The 16,879-nt window shown below is 44.8% G+C and overlaps 1 protein-coding gene across 3 annotated transcripts in view; it reads right to left on the minus strand.

Annotated features, from left to right (window-relative positions):
- LOC110536594 (MAGUK p55 subfamily member 7) overlaps positions 1-16,647 on the minus strand; it is a 292,189-nt gene extending 275,542 nt beyond the window's left edge. For all 3 annotated transcript variants that reach the window (XM_036935251.1, XM_036935252.1, XM_036935250.1), the window contains exon 1: positions 16,434-16,647. The gene's annotated coding sequence lies outside the window, so the exon portion shown is untranslated. The remainder of the gene's footprint in view (positions 1-16,433) is intronic.
- Positions 16,648-16,879: the final 232 nt, after the last annotated feature.

Raw genomic sequence — 16,879 nt, forward strand, 5'->3', positions numbered from 1 at the left:
GCCTGGTCGCAAATGTGTCTTCCAAATGAACAATGACCCCAAGCATACTTCCAAAAGTGGCAAAATGGCTTAAGGACAACAAAGTCAAGGTATATTGGAGTGGCCATTACAAAGCCCTGACCTCAATCCTATAGAACATTTGTGGACAGAACTGAAAAAGCATGTGCGAGCAAGGAGGCCTACAAACCTGACTCAGTTACACCAGCTCTGTCAGGAGGAATGGGCCAAAATTCACACAACTTATTGTGGGAAGCTTGTGGAAGGCTACCTGAAATGTTTGACCCAAGTTTAACCATTTAACGGCAATGGTACCTAATCCCAATTGAGTGTATGTAAACTTCTGACCAGGAATTGTTAAAAACTGAGTTTAAATGTACTTGGCTAAGGTGTATGTAAACTTAGACTTCAACTGTATATAAGCTGCTTATTTTTGCCTCATTGTTTGTTAAGAATTTGTGGTGTCATGGGGTGGCCCAATTCCTTTACCTTTTGTTGTACGTGACCTGACTAAAGTGCCTTAAATTGTGTAGCAGTAATTGTAATCTGTATACATTTGTTATTTGTAAGCTCATAGTTTGATGTCTGCACTGGCTTTGTACTTTTCCTGCAGTGCAACATAATATCCTTTGTTTATCCTAGCTTGTGTATTGTTGTACTGCTACATGGTGAAGCCTACTTCATATTCTCTTGTTATTATGGCACTGCTCAGTCACGTATGCTAATGTATCTCCACCTATCTCCACCAGAACCACAGCCTTCTATCATACAAGTTATCACAAACTTACCTACTGGCCTTACAAGCCATCAAATCTCCATCCTACCCCCCCCCCATGTGCCACTGTATCCTTATGCCGTGCTTTTTAGTTAGTTGATAAATACCCTGAACTGCAAACCTTGCCCACCTTAGTCCTTTTCTTTACTAACCCTGCACCCTGAAGAAACCAAACCCTGCACCCTGAAGAGACCATTTGGGAAAACGAACTAAATAAGCCCACTAACATAATAGGCCCAGACAGTAATGGTGTTATTTTTCTATCAAGGATGAGTGTTCACTTTGGCTCCAGTCCAGTGTTCTCACATAGTGAAGATTGCTAGCTAATGTTATCTAGGCTAACTACCTTTCTAGCTAGATAGAGCCCAACTACCTTGCTGGCTAGGTAGCCAGCTAACGTTAACTAAGTGAGAATGTGATGACAGGGCTGCTTGCTTAGTGTAGCGTACTTTTGATTATTTACTTATTCAAATATGCTGTCGCTGGCTGTAGCAAGCTACTCAGCATCAAACCACCATGCCTAGTCTCTCTCACGTTGTGACGACTTTGGCTGAATGATGTTCAATGAGCAGCTTGTGGAGCGCCCTCTTTAGGAACCTTTTGAAAAAATAATTAAATGAGTATTTGTTCATTCTATGTATATAATATTGGTGCTTTATCTGTGGAATATAGACCAATACAAATATTTTGGTGAAAGGCTAATATCAGCCAACTGATTTATCGGTCGAGCTCTAGTATTAGATAAAAAAAGGGTTGACACTAGCCCATGCCTGAATCCATCCCTGAAACAGTCCTAATAGGAACACTAGTGAGCTGAACAACTGAGTGCACCTGCCAACAAGCCAATCCTTAACCCAGCTTTAAATCAAATTCACTCAGATTTAAACCGACTTCTTCCTAAGGAGGCGGGAAGTGAAGCATGAAGGAGGAGGGGGGAGATAAGCATGAGGAGGAGGAGGGGGGGACAAAGAAGCATGAGGAGGATGGGGAAGAGAAGCATGAAGAGGAGGAGGAGACAAAGAAGCATGAAGAGGAGGAGGGGGAAAGAGAAGGAGAACACATAGGCTACTTCACAGCTACAGCCACAGTGCGTGGTCCACAACTCCACACCAACCATCTGCCAAAACACCAAAAGCCTTTTGATATCAACCCCCAACATTCCTCTCGCTATATTTACCTCACTGTAATTGCGACAAAGCCAAAGGTTTCACTATAGGAGATGGTTCAGTGAGGCTATGCAGCAATTAGTGGTGAGCTAAGAGCTAACTCAGAGGCTCCGTTGTTTGATATGAAAGGAGGAACAACATGTTTGTGAGTGGGAGAGGAGAGATTGCATAGTGCATGTAATCCCTACATAGTACACTATGGGCCCTGGTCAAACGTAGTGCACTATATACAGAATAGGGTTCCATTTGAGATGCATCCTAGGGTTGTTTAGATTCTGAGGCTTTTAGTGTACAGCCCGACCTGGGACATAAATTACTCGCAAAGTAAAGCTGTGGTAGAAGACTGGGTTCAAATTATGGCATGACTTCTTGACATTTGTATATACTGCTCCATTTAAAGTAACTTACAGTAGTTGTAAAGAAGGCTACATTGACACAAACCCACACATCCTTACACGAAACAACCATTCAGGTCAAGAAAGACTGGATGTTAAACAGGCATAGAAGAGGGCAGCCTCTGGGGTAGGGCTGGGCGATATGGTCAAATTATATCACAATAGCTCTCTAATTTTTGACGGTATGACGTATTTGACAGTATTTTATGTTTTTTAATAATAAAAAGTTCAAAGTAGTGTAACAAATACATTCTAATTGGTTTTAAATGGGGCTTTCTCTTCTGTTTTATACTGTTCAATAAACATACAGTTCTACAATTCCTTCACTAATTTGTTATCATTTCCACATTTATTTGGTCTTTGTTTGCCTCTATTTGTGAAAAAGTCACTTCCTTTATCAGAATAATTATCCTGTATGAAAAAGAGCGCCACCAACTGGCGGTGGACTTCGATAGAGGTGCCGGTTTAATATTTTGGAAAATGACCAGTATGAGACAGTACAGAACAGGCTTTATTCCACACTCAGGACAGACAGAGACAGAGAGACAGACACACACGTCACCACCAACTCAGTGGCAGGGATGGAGTGGACAGTGCGGGACAAGGTGCTCACATTGTCAGGGCAGTCCATGCCCATGCTGCTGGATGTTCCCAGACTGGTGGAAGAGACCATTCCACCGAGTCGGGCCAGGCATCCTTGGCCGGAACAGGGCGAGATGGAGGTTAGAGGGAGGCTCTTCTTCAGAGACTGGATGTGCATCCAGGTCCGGAGCCGGAAACAGGCCCAGATCTGGTCCTGTTGGTGGATCCAGGTCTGGAGGGTCTGGAGATGGGCCCAGGTCAGGGCCGGACTGGTCCTCCAGGACGGCAGTGGATATCAGGACCAGCACTGTGGTTGGTCCGACGATGACAGGTCTAGGAGAGATAGTGGAGGCTTGGGTGCTGCTGGAACCTGAGGTGCTGAGTGGGAGCATCATGTCCAAGCCAAGCAGGCCTGCAAGTGCAGCAGGCTGTGTAGGGACCAGCACTGGAGTTGAGTCCAGTGATGGCTGGTCCAGAAGGAACACTAAATGAAGTGTGGGCTGGGGTGCTGGTTCTAGCTGGCAGTCTGCAGGCAGAGCGTGTGTGCCTCATCTGGGGAATAGCATGCGGCACAAACTTTATCCCGTCTCTACTTGTCATGTCCCAGGATAACTGCACCTATACTGCTCGAAGGACCATGAAAAAGCACACTCAATAACCATGTATTTTCAATGGATTCAATGGCAGTTCTTACTTTCGCCACAAGGGACTTTGTGACAATTTCTAGAGAGCTTTTGGCTCTAGCGCTGCCTCACAGGCACTATTCATGTCAGAAAAGTACATACGCACAACCGAAGCTCTTGCTAGCAAATGTTCAACTGTTAGCAATGTCTTACTGCCGGTAAGAATGAATGATTGCCATTATTTGTATTATCATCACTCAGTTATTACATTTAAAACATCAAAAATGTAAATACCGTAAAGTTAGATAAAGTAAATATCCAAACCAGTCTGTTCATCAATACCGGTATATAGTAAAATAGGGTTTACCGCCCAGCCCTACTCTAGGGCCTTCAGCAGGGCGGCAAGGGGTGGCAGTCTGGAAGGAGACAGAGCAACAAGGGTATGTAAATGGAGCCACACATGCAGCTGACAACACTTCAGACAGCCCTGGCACAAAGAGAAGATTACTGCCATGAAAACCATTGCTGTTACAGCTGCATCAACAGCACGCCCCAGGACAAGACTCAGCCCAGAAAGGAGCCAACGGAGCAGGGGAGAAGGGAGGGGAGGACCGAGTAAACCCAGCACCACCTTCAACACTCAGTATTCTGACCTGAGGGAGGGGTTCAAAGGTTGGGTCCCTGTTGGCACTGGTCAAAAGTATAACTATTTCCTAGGGTTCCATTTGAGATAGAGCCAAAGACTAGCACAACACCCACTCCGCCCTGACCTGACGCCCTCACTCAGGCCCTCACAAAAGGCACAGTTTGACAACATACTGAAGACAAAAAAGGACAAAAGGCAAGATCATGGGCAAGCATCATCTCATAGAAAAAGGGTAAGCAATATGGTGTGTATGTACTGTGTACTAGTAAACATCAGGTAGAAAATGAAAGCTTTACTACAGCACTGACCAACAACTTTGTCTTAGCCGATGTCAGAAATGGCAACGTATTCCCTACATAGTGCACTACTTTTGACCAGGGCCCTTAGGACGATATAGGGAATAGGGTGCCATTTGGTACTCAGTCTTAGATATGGAAGGGTAAACTAAACGATCCTCCCTGTCCCGACATATCGTGTCAGGATGTCAAACACCAACCTTCCAAGTAGCAAATGGCCTTTACTACCGAGAGTCAGAGAGGGGAGTCAGGTGACGACTGTAGGATCCCTTACACACACACACACACACACACACACACACAGCTGATGGGATCCCTGTCACTTGATAGACTAGGTAGTCTCAGACATTAGTGGGCTCTAACTAAGGCAGCGAGCGAGGCAAGGCTACTTGATAGGGTACACCACTAAGCTTGGAGAAGAGGGAGGATGTGTGTGTGTGTAAGGGCGGCTTATCAGAAACTGTCTGTGTAGCCCAACATGTGTAAGACACACCAGAGACGCCTTGGCTTGGACACAACCAATATTCATTACCCTAGAGTTGAATTAGAACCACTATGAATGTAGGCCTGTATCTTCTTTGTGCCTCACAGCCAGTCTGTTACAGTTCAACTGAGGTAGGGCTATCAAATACCCACTGGATTGATGCAACTCGTCATGATATAATTCTGCACTGTAAGCATAGACTACTTTGTAGGGTGTCTACCCACTCCGCCCAAAGTGGGTGAAAACGTATTTTGGTAATGACATTTCGCTTCCTTATGTTAAAAAATGTAATTTTACCAAGACAAATATGCTCATTCATGTTCTGAATCATTCAGTGGGGTCGTTTTTCTATCATTTCATTATTCCCTCCCCCCCAAAACATAAAAAATATTAAATCCACATCATGAACCTAATTCATCCGATTATAAGCTCCGAACTCTGTTGACAAAGCGGTTCGGGTTTCTCATAACTTTTGAGAATTTAACATTTTATGGCGGTCATCTTCAAAGTTGTTTCGCGAGTGGCAAAAAGAAAAATTAGCATGACACGAGCAGAATTAAATGTAAAAGGCTTTTGAAAATAAAAAGCTTGGTACAGTATACGCTCAGTGCTCTGTTGAAATTTCACAGGGTTATTCTTGTTTTTGTGAGAAATCTTCAAAAAAACAGAATTTCGAATGAATATGAAAAGCGTATACTAAAATATGAAAATACTACATGTCAGCTCTCCAACTCTATATCAATCTTACCTTTATTTTGTTTTATTTCCTGCGTATTCGAGAAGATAGATGACTAGTTCAATGGGAAAGTGAGCCTGTCAGGTTGTCCGTAGCCTAATTTCTGTCACAGAACACATCCTCCATTGATTTAGTCACCCTAACTTTGGCCATCCTACAAGTGTAAAAACTCCAGAAGACATTTCACAAGCATCTTCGCTAACAGCTACAAAAACTGGTCGGTGTGCGCACCGCACATATTCTCATTGCCTCATCGCCTCTTCAGAAAGAAATACTGTATCACTGATGCATTCTATTCATGTCTTCTGATAAACTTGGGCAAATTAATACATTTTCAATAGATTTAGTTGATTTCCTACTAAGTTCAATACATTTTTGAATATTGTTGAATTTCGTTTTAATGTCTGGATTCTGTCCACGTTCTCCGCATCAAGGATTTTATTGTGCCTTAAAAAGGGTAACTATGGATGCAAAGCACCATACACACACACATTAATATAGGTACTCGATACACACCACTGACAGATTATAATGTTGGAACACTTTATTTGTAATCTACAAACCATAAACAGATATCCTATGATGCAGATAGTGCTGACGTGGAGTGACAGGAAAACCAGTGACAAGGACGATGTGAGTGACAAGGACAATGTCATCACACACCACACTGCACGCACATACAGGCTAAATGAAGACACCAACTCGTGACCATTAGCACGAGTACTCGATTCACACCATTGAAAGGCTATAACGTTGGACATATTATTTGTAATCCACAAACAGATATCCTATTATGCTGATGTGAGGTGACAGGTAAACCAGTGACAAGGACAATGTCCACTTTAAAAATGGCCTAGTATGTTTACACATCAGAGCCAATATTCAAAAAGCATCTCAGAGAAGAAGTGCAGAACTAACATCAGGTCCATCCTGTCCATGTAATCTTATTCTTTGTGATCTAAAAAGGCAAAACTGATCCTACTACTCAGACTGGTCCAGGTGGACTTTTATCACCTCATATTTAACAAAAACAGGCAGGTATTGTATGTGCTATGGTTAACGTTTCCCACCTACCAGCATATGACATGACAGGCGGAGCTACACACACACAGTAGTTAGGCCTGTTTCGGTCTTGTTTTCCCTGTCTTCCTTGCCTGGTAGTTGAATAATTTACAGGCACGGGTTAAGGGACCCGTAGAGAGTCGTAGTAGTAGTCTAATGCTGGGAACAGAACAGGGACCATTCATGGAACACCGTCATCAATAAAATAACAGCAGACAAATAAGCCCCTGGCTGACGTTACAGGCTGACTACACCGCTCGCGTTGCGTAGAAAAATGAATTTAGAAATCTGTATTATTCAATTATTGCACCCCCAACGCTCGGCGCACCAACGAGCATCTGCGTTGCCAAGGTTTAAAATAGAAGTCAGTTCTATTTGTGATGCAGATCGCACTGCAAGTCCTGCCTCTCCCATCTCCTCATTGGTTTATAGAAACAAGTACCCACATGCCATCTCCTCATTGGTTATTCCCATGTTGGTGACAAAGACGAACGAGGTCAGTGGCGGTAATGCACCTAATTGATTAAAGTTGCCATCGCAATATAAATCAAGAGAAGAAAAAGCCTGGAAGGAGGAGAGATGACTAGAAACCATTCGGTTGACCATTTTATGTGTGGGTTAATTGGCAGAGTAGAGGACCTTGTGCATTGCAGGTAAAATAATAACTCAATGTTTATATCCCAGGACAAATTAGCTAGCAACAGCAAGCTAGCTAAATAGGACAAATTAGCGGGCAAGTGCAAGCTAGCTAGCTAAATTGCAAAAAAATGTTTAATGCTTGTCGCCCTGTCCCCAAATTAATGTAATTGGTTCAGAGTTTGTTTTGATATTTTAATCTGCGTGTCGTGATCACGTTTGGTGTGGGGGGCCAAAATGTATGCACGATGGTGCACTCGCGCAGCCGGTTTGGGTTCCGTGTCAGTCTGAGCTGCTCTGCCATGTATAGAGCTGGGCTGAGCACGCTCTTCTGCACTGCTAGTGTGTTGCACTGTAATGGAGCTTCTATAAGCACTGGTCTGAGATCAGCTGTAGGAGAATGGAATGAATATAATGTGAACGTACTGCAGCCTAGAGATGATCATGTAGATTACTGAGCTAAGATCAGGTCCCCCTGACCCTAAATCAGCACTCCTACTCTGAGACAATTTATTAACACACAGCACAATATACAGTGCCTTGCGAAAGTATTCGGCCCCCTTGAACTTTGCGACCTTTTGCCACATTTCAGGCTTCAAACATAAAGATATAAAACTGTATTTTTTTGTGAAGAATCAACAACAAGTGGGACACAATCATGAAGTGGAACGACATTTATTGGATATTTCAAACTTTTTTAACATTTCAAAAACTGAAAAATTGGGCGTGCAAAATTATTCAGCCCCTTTACTTTCAGTGCAGCAAACTCTCTCCAGAAGTTCAGTGAGGATCTCTGAATGATCCAATGTTGACCTAAATGACTAATGATGATAAATACAATCCACCTGTGTGTAATCAACTCTCCGTATAAATGCACCTGCACTGTGATAGTCTCAGAGGTCCGTTAAAAGCGCAGAGAGCATCATGAAGAACAAGGAACACACCAGGCAGGTCCGAGATACTGTTGTGAAGAAGTTTAAAGCCGGATTTGGATACAAAAAGATTTCCCAAGCTTTAAACATCCCAAGGAGCACTGTGCAAGTGTTAATATTGAAATGGAAGGAGTATCAGACCACTGCAAATCTACCAAGACCTGGCCGTCCCTCTAAACTTTCAGCTCATACAAGGAGAAGACTGATCAGAGATGCAGCCAAGAGGCCCATGATCACTCTGGATGAACTGCAGAGATCTACAGCTGAGGTGGGAGACTCTGTCCATAGGACAACAATCAGTCGTATATTGCACAAATCTGGCCTTTATGGAAGAGTGGCAAGAAGAAAGCCATTTCTTAAAGATAACCATAAAAAGTGTAGTTTAAAGTTTGCCACAAGCCACCTGGGAGACACACCAAACATGTGGAAGAAGGTGCTCTGGTCAGATGAAACCAAAATTGAACTTTTTGGCAACAATGCAAAACGTTATGTTTGGCGTAAAAGCAACACAGCTGAACACACCATCCCCACTGTCAAACATGGTGGTGGCAGCATCATGGTTTGGGCCTGCTTTTCTTCAGCAGGGACAGGGAAGATGGTTAAAATTGATGGGAAGATGGATGGAGCCAAATACAGGACCATTCTGGAAGAAAACCGGATGGAGTCTGCAAAAGACCTGAGACTGGGACGGAGATTTGTCTTCCAACAAGACAATGATCCAAAACATAAAGCAAAATCTACAATGGAATGGTTCAAAAATAAACATATCCAGGTGTTAGAATGGCCAAGTCAAAGTCCAGACCTGAATCCAATCGAGAATCTGTGGAAAGAACTGAAAACTGCTGTTCACAACTGCTCTCCATCCAACCTCACTGAGCTCGAGCTGTTTTGCAAGGAGGAATGGGAAAAAAGATTCAGTCTCTCGATGTGCAAAACTGATAGAGACATACCCCAAGCGACTTACAGCTGTAATCGCAGCAAAAGGTGGCGCTACAAAGTATTAACTTAAGGGGGCTGAATAATTTTGCACGCCCAATTTTTCAGTTTTTGATTTGTTAAAAAAGTTTGAAATATCCAATAAATGTCGTTCCACTTCGTGATTGTGTCCCACTTGTTGTTGATTCTTCACAAAAAAATACAGTTTTATATCTTTATGTTTGAAGCCTGAAATGTGGCAAAAGGTCGCAAAGTTCAAGGGGGCCGAATACTTTCGCAAGGCACTGTATATATTATTTTGCTCAAGGGAAACATTTGCGCTTCAGTGTCCGATGTCCATATCACAACATCTTGATGCCTAACCTTCTCTTGTCCCCCACAAGGGATGTGGGTGGCCTAACACTCCTGGTTCCTTTGATTGCCGGTGTGTTTCTCTGTCTCCGTTTTCTCCTCATAGGCCCCAACCACCAGTCTGTTGTAGTGACAACGTGCCTGGGGGGATAGAGGAGAAGCTTTATAGCTGGTAATCAAATGTGACCGCTGACTGTTGCTGGTGTCTGATGGCTGACATCTGCCTGGTGGACTCATTCCAGCTCAGAACGCACCACGGTGCTGGGTAACCCGACACTACACCGCCGGTCCAGAGGAGGAAACAGAAGCGCTGTCTGACCTAAGACCCTTACAAGACAACCGAAGCTGACATTGACAGCAATTAATCCAAGAGAGAGAATTCCAGGCCATTGTCGGATGGATGTCCCGAGAGCTTGTTTCCTCTAAACAGTGGCTGTGATGATTGCCTGGCTCCAATGACTTGTAGCACTGTGGAGCACTGACACTAGGTCCCAAATGGCACCCTATAACCTATATAGTGCACAACATTAAGGGTTATGGTCAAAAGTAGTGCACTATCAAGGGAATAGGGGGCCACTTGGGATGCAGTGTAGTGTGTGCTGTGTACACTACAGGTACCTCCACATCACTATGCATTCCTGGAGCGAGAAACAATAAACACACCAACATCTGACCCCTAAAGAGATGCAGTAGAATACTTAAGCATCCATTCACCTAAATATGTCATCACTCGGCAGTCATTTGGCATGTCCCTCCCTATCCCTGGGTAACTGAACAAGCCAGAGGAGCTGCTGCCTGTCATCTGCAGTGAGTGTGTTGGATGCGTCCCAAATGACCCCCTAATCTCTGTATAGCGCACTACTTTTGAACAGAGCCCTATGAAAAATAGGGTGCTGATGAGGCAGTACAGAAGCAGTTAGGAGGCCAGGACCTTTGTACAACAGTCTCACATGCCTTAGCTACTTGTTACTTGTTTTTCCACATGTGAATGTGGAAGTGGATGGCCTGCATTGCCGCATACAGTACAAGTATCCACTTACCGAACGTAGCCTACATACCTGACATTTTACCACCACAACCTTTTTGAAACGAGGTGTAGAAATTAGTGACGGTGGAAACATCGATACCGTAGAGCATCGATTTTAGGTCGATACTGTGACTATCGATTTGAAAAATAAATCAATAACAAAATAAAATTGCTAGCAGTAGTGAGCTGTAGCCTACCTGCACCAAAACTCTGACATTTCTCTTTCTGCATTCTAAAATGGTGAGCCAACATATTTTCAGCACTTTTATCTCAATGACTGATCAAAACATGTCAATTTTGTCCCTCTGCAGATATATAGTGAGCAAAATGATTGGAACATCGAATCGCAATAAAAAAACACAGTTTTGAATCGCTATATATATATATATATATATATATATATATATATATATTCTAGCTATATACTATATATAGAATCGCAATACATATCGGCACCTAAGTATTGTGATAATATCGTGTCGTCAGGTCCCTGCCAATTCCCAGCCCTAGCAGAAATAACTAGGCCTGCGCCTAAGGCTTGCTCCTGATGGGCATGCCCTATTTCCTAGAGACCAAGCCTACAGTATAAAGTCTTTCAAATTCTAACTTAGGCTGGACCAACACAGATATCCCACTTCTCTCCCTCAAATATGAAAGCCCACAGATATTCATAACCTGGCTTTAGTTTAATCAATAGCTCAGTAGGAAGTTTTTGTCTCAATCAAAGTAGGTCTAGTGCATACAGCTGATGACTCGTGAGACTACGAGCTGACTGAGTGTAATTTGAGCATAGCACAAATAGCATTTCCAGACATCGCTCCCCCTCCCGAGAGACCCACCACTCCCGTCGCACAAGGAACAAAACCTGAGGAATGTAAGTTGTCGGGCCAGGGGTCTCCCAGACACAGGTTCATAGGACCAGGCCGCCCCACGCTGCCCCCTCCATCGCTCCCCATCTGGAGCTGCTCTCTCAGGGCTGACCCCACTCGTGCCTCCCCCTCTGAAAGTTTCCAGCTGCTGGAGGGTAGGAACACATCAACACAACACACAAGACCAGGATGCAACATCCAGGTGAAATCCTTCAACTGACTGACCCCTGGAAGGAATCCTTCTAAAGAAACAATTCTCTCACTGTCTGGGGGAAGACTTCTTGCATTGTCAGTAGACAAAGTTTAGTTTTCTAATTCCAATAACAAAAGCTGCTCAACTCCATTACTATACAAGGCTATAGAGGCTATACAAGGCCAGGCTATAGCTTTCTAGCCATGGGATGAAGACAAGAGGGTGATCTGAGCAGCCCCAGTGAGACCACAGCCCTGCCCTCATTCCCTGGTTTGGCCTAGTCCTCACCCCCTGAAGCAGACCACAAACCACATTATGAAGGCTAGGCCTGATCATTGGTTGTATCCGATGTACATGTGCAGGATAGACTACTCATGACAAGACCCGCGGAATTTCAAATAGGTTTAATTGGATTCTAAAGCTAAAAATAACATGAAAGGTGATAGCAAAGCTAACTCAAACTGACTTGTTGAATTTAAGTTTTTCCTCTGTTTTCATTTATGTATTTCAATCACCAAAAAGTATAGCCAAAGGTGTAGCCCAGTCTCCCACCGTAGCCCCTCCCCTGTGTGAGTGAGAGGTGTAGCCCAGTCTCCCACCGTAGCCCCTCCCCTGTGTGAGTGAGAGGTGTAGCCCAGTCTCCCACCGTAGCCCCTCCCCTGTGTGAGTGAGAGGTGTAGCCCAGTCTCCCACCGTAGCCCCTCCCCTGTGTGAGTGAGAGGTGTAGCCCAGTCTCCCACCGTAGCCCCTCCCCTGTGTGAGTGAGAGGTGTAGCCCAGTCTCCCACCGTAGCCCCTCCCCTGTGTGAGTGAGAAGTGTAGCCCAGTCTCCCACCGTAGCCCCTCCCCTGTGTGAGTGAGAGGTGTAGCCCAGTCTCCCACCGTAGCCCCTCCCCTGTGTGAGTGAGAGGTGTAGCCCAGTCTCCCACCGTAGCCCCTCCCCTGTGTGAGTGAGAGGTGTAGCCCAGTCTCCCACCGTAGCCCCTCCCCTGTGTGAGTGAGAAGTGTAGCCCAGTCTCCCACCGTAGCCCCTCCCCTGTGTGAGTGAGAGGTGTAGCCCAGTCTCCCACCGTAGCCCCTCCCCTGTGTGAGTGAGAGGTGTAGCCCAGTCTCCCACCGTAGCCCCTCCCCTGTGTGAGTGAGAGGTGTAGCCCAGTCTCCCACCGTAGCCCCTCCCCTGTGTGAGTGAGAGGTGTAGCCCAGTCTCCCACCGTAGCCCCTCCCCTGTGTGAGTGAGAGGTGTAGCCCAGTCTCCCACCGTAGCCCCTCCCCTGTGTGAGTGAGAAGTGTAGCCCAGTCTCCCACCGTAGCCCCTCCCCTGTGTGAGTGAGAGGTGTAGCCCAGTCTCCCACCGTAGCCCCTCCCCTGTGTGAGTGAGAGGTGTAGCCCAGTCTCCCACCGTAGCCCCTCCCCTGTGTGAGTGAGAGGTGTAGCCCAGTCTCCCACCGTAGCCCCTCCCCTGTGTGAGTGAGAAGTGTAGCCCAGTCTCCCACCGTAGCCCCTCCCCTGTGTGAGTGAGAGGTGTAGCCCAGTCTCCCACCGTAGCCCCTCCCCTGTGTGAGTGAGAGGTGTAGCCCAGTCTCCCACCGTAGCCCCTCCCCTGTGTGAGTGAGAGGTGTAGCCCAGTCTCCCACCGTAGCCCCTCCCCTGTGTGAGTGAGAGGTGTAGCCCAGTCTCCCACCGTAGCCCCTCCCCTGTGTGAGTGAGAGGTGTAGCCCAGTCTCCCACCGTAGCCCCTCCCCTGTGTGAGTGAGAAGTGTAGCCCAGTCTCCCACCGTAGCCCCTCCCCTGTGTGAGTGAGAGGTGTAGCCCAGTCTCCCACCGTAGCCCCTCACCTGTGTGAGTGAGAGGTGTAGCCCAGTCTCCCACCGTAGCCCCTCCCCTGTGTGAGTGAGAGCTGTAGCCCAGTCTCCCACCGTAGCCCCTCCCCTGTGTGAGTGAGAGCTGTAGGGTGCAGACAGCTGTGTGAATGAATGACAGATACTTCTCTCCTCAGACAGCGAACATAAAATGCCAAGATTTACAGCAGAGGAGCTGAGGAGTAAACACTTGGCGACCAGTATAACAGCCAAGGCCAGGGAGTTTCCAGCTGAACAGTACGAGGATGGAGGAGTAGTATTCTGCAGTCTATCAGCATTTAATCGTCTACATATGACGTCAAACTGCGGTGGAGCACCTGAGGTCACTCCGACAGAAAAATAGTAGGGCTAGTGGACCAGGTAAACATTCTGAGGCTTTATTAACTAGCTAGTAGGTTTGCTCTAGTTAGTTAATATCTCTTCTTGACAACAAAATTATGTGGTGGAGCTATCAAAACAAGTGAGAAGTTATGAATTACAAAAGCAAATCACAGACTTGGGGGGAGGCAAATTCTCCACATTTCTGAAAAATCACTGCAAGCAGAGCGGGTCTATCCCAGTGCCATCCCATCTGCATACAAAGTACCTTCCAGAGCTCTATGCACAATATGAACAGGACATCAAAGATGCTGTACAGGGAAAGGACATTTATATTGATGAGACGACCGATGCATTTGGAAGATGTGCATTCGCCATCTTACTCCAGTCAGTGGATGAGTGACCTGTTGTAGCAGACCTGGCTTTCTTGGACAAAATCAACTTTACCACTGTGTCCCAAGCTGTCATTTCCTGTGTCAACAACAGTGGGGTTGACTTTAGCAATGTGTAGGCTTTTGTAAGCGACTCAGCTAGCTACATGAAGAAGGCTTGGAGTACCTGACTTAAAACACGACCCTATTAGAAACGGCCAAGTGTGTCCAGGACCTTTGTGAGCTGCTGAAGGAACACAAGGCCCAGCTGAAAGCCCAGACAGTGCTCACTGTGGAACATAGCATGGAGATAGTGGCTAACCTGACAAAGCTGGAGGAAACCTCTGTGCCAACAGCCCACAACATTGCCAGCAATCTGGAGGACCTGCAAATGCAGTTTGAGTATGGCAGAACAGCTGGGGCTGATGACTGGCTCCTTCATACAACTGAGCTGCTGGGGAAGCTTCCAGAGTTGTTCCAGTCTGCCATGGCAGCATGCTCAATCAAGCTGCAGACTGTGCAAGAGAAACCTTTCCCTGTTCACGTCACTAACTGTTCTAGATCCAGCTCAGGTGGTAGGACCAAGGACATTAAGGACTATGTCCATGCCATCCCTGCTTTGAGTCAGGTGTCTGCAGAGGAGTGGCACAGATACATGGGCATCAACAAGGCAGACTCTATGGAACTGAGTGCAGTGGACTGGTGGGCAGCTAGGCAGGACATGATTCCAGCCTTAGCTCACATTGCAGTGATTTAATTTTTTTTAAATGTTGTTGATTGCAAAGTATAATAGCATTGAGCACTAAAATGCATGTCAGTCACATACACACCCACCAACTTTACCACTCTTTCTGTGATTTGGTTTGAAGCAATTTGATAATTGTTCATTAATGGAACGAAGGGACAGAATCGTTAATCTAATCGATTTGGTATTTAAGTAATTATAGATGGATTCAATGTATTATTTGTATTTATATGCCTTTGCACTTTGTTGATGATGCTCTATTTATCTATCATATATATTTTTCCATAAGAAAACACTTACGATAAAAGGATAATATAAAGGTTGAGTCTGTGTAGAGGTTATTTTTGACTGAGCTTTAGTAGAAGGATAACCGTGTGTTCATTGTCATTTAATACACAGACTTAAGCATTTTACATAAAACCATGTTCCCAATGTTATTAAATAATGTTACAACACTAGAGGCCAAAAAAAAAAAAAACAATGCGCAGATTTTCAGCAGAAATCGCCAAATATATATATTTTTTTAAATCCCCGCAGCTTCCGTTTGGGTTTGCTCATGACCCGGAGCCCAGACCCCCACCCAATCACGCAGTCTGTCCCCAGACTAAAATTTCATAAAAACAATATGATTACACTTTACAACTTAATGTAAAGTGTTATCCATGAACCCAATACTGTACAAACAGACAATGACATATTTTTATTTGCCTGACCTAAATACATGTGCAAATACTGGTGGTGTTTACATTTCGAACACCTGCTGTCACCCAGAACGGATGCAGGTGACATGATCTACATTGGTATATTTGCCTAATATGGCAGAGACATAACCCACTAAATACCTTTGTCATTATCTACCAATAATACAACGAAGAGAGCAAATGCAATCTATAACTAGAATCCTAACGATTCGAGTCATTTCACTATCAACATTGCGACTTGCTCCGACTTGAACTTGCTGGGTTGAGAGCGAGCCGAGCTCTATCGTTGAAGGAACTAGCTCGCTAGTTAGCTTCACTATTATATAAATAAAGATAAAGGATCTAGCTACCATAACATGTATTGTTTCGTTTGTTTAATTCCTTATTCCAGACACGGAAAATGCCCCAAAATAAGTAGAGGTTAGCTTGAAAATACGGACTACTTGTCTCGCGCTGTCAGTGACAAGCTCTGTTTCAAAACACTTGGCTCGAGCTCAAGAAACGGCTCCGTATTCCTTCGCAACCGCGCTTGCTAGCTAGCGATGGCTAACTTTTTATTTCAGAAAGCACAGCTAAACTATCACATATTTCAGATATACATGTAGTTAAGAGATGTGAGCGCATGTAAAACACAATTTAGCTCATTTCTTAACTAATGTTAACTTTGCTATGAGAGCAGCTTGCAAGTTTCTTTCCCACGCAACATGGAATCGTGAAAATACAATATTACTCACTCAAGCTTCGTTGCGTTGGTGCAAATGTGCTCACACTGAGGTTGGCACTTCACAAGATCACTTCGGGATAGAAACTGCTTTGCAGCCAGCCTTAATTTGATCTTGAAATTGTAGACGGAGACTTTCTGCCTGTTTCAATATCTCATCCTTGTTCTTTCTCTGTCTGGGACGCTAGCCTTCCACAAAGAACCGCCCAGTGCCATCCTCATTCGTATTCCCGTTTTGGGCGTTGCCAGTTGTTCATCTGCACATTTTTATTGGTTCTCTCAAGTTATCAATCACCCGCCAATGCCTGCTTCTCTTGCAACATTGTTCGAATAAGAGAAAAAGTACAGTATTCTGACTAAATCAATAATACTGTATCTCATTTGGATATTCGCCATGTTAACTTTAAGGTATACTTCAAATTATTTATAAAGGCTTTTTAAGTAAATTATCCAGAAATG

Source organism: Oncorhynchus mykiss, chromosome 11 (assembly GCF_013265735.2).
Source record: "Oncorhynchus mykiss isolate Arlee chromosome 11, USDA_OmykA_1.1, whole genome shotgun sequence".
NCBI lineage: Eukaryota > Metazoa > Chordata > Actinopteri > Salmoniformes > Salmonidae > Oncorhynchus > Oncorhynchus mykiss.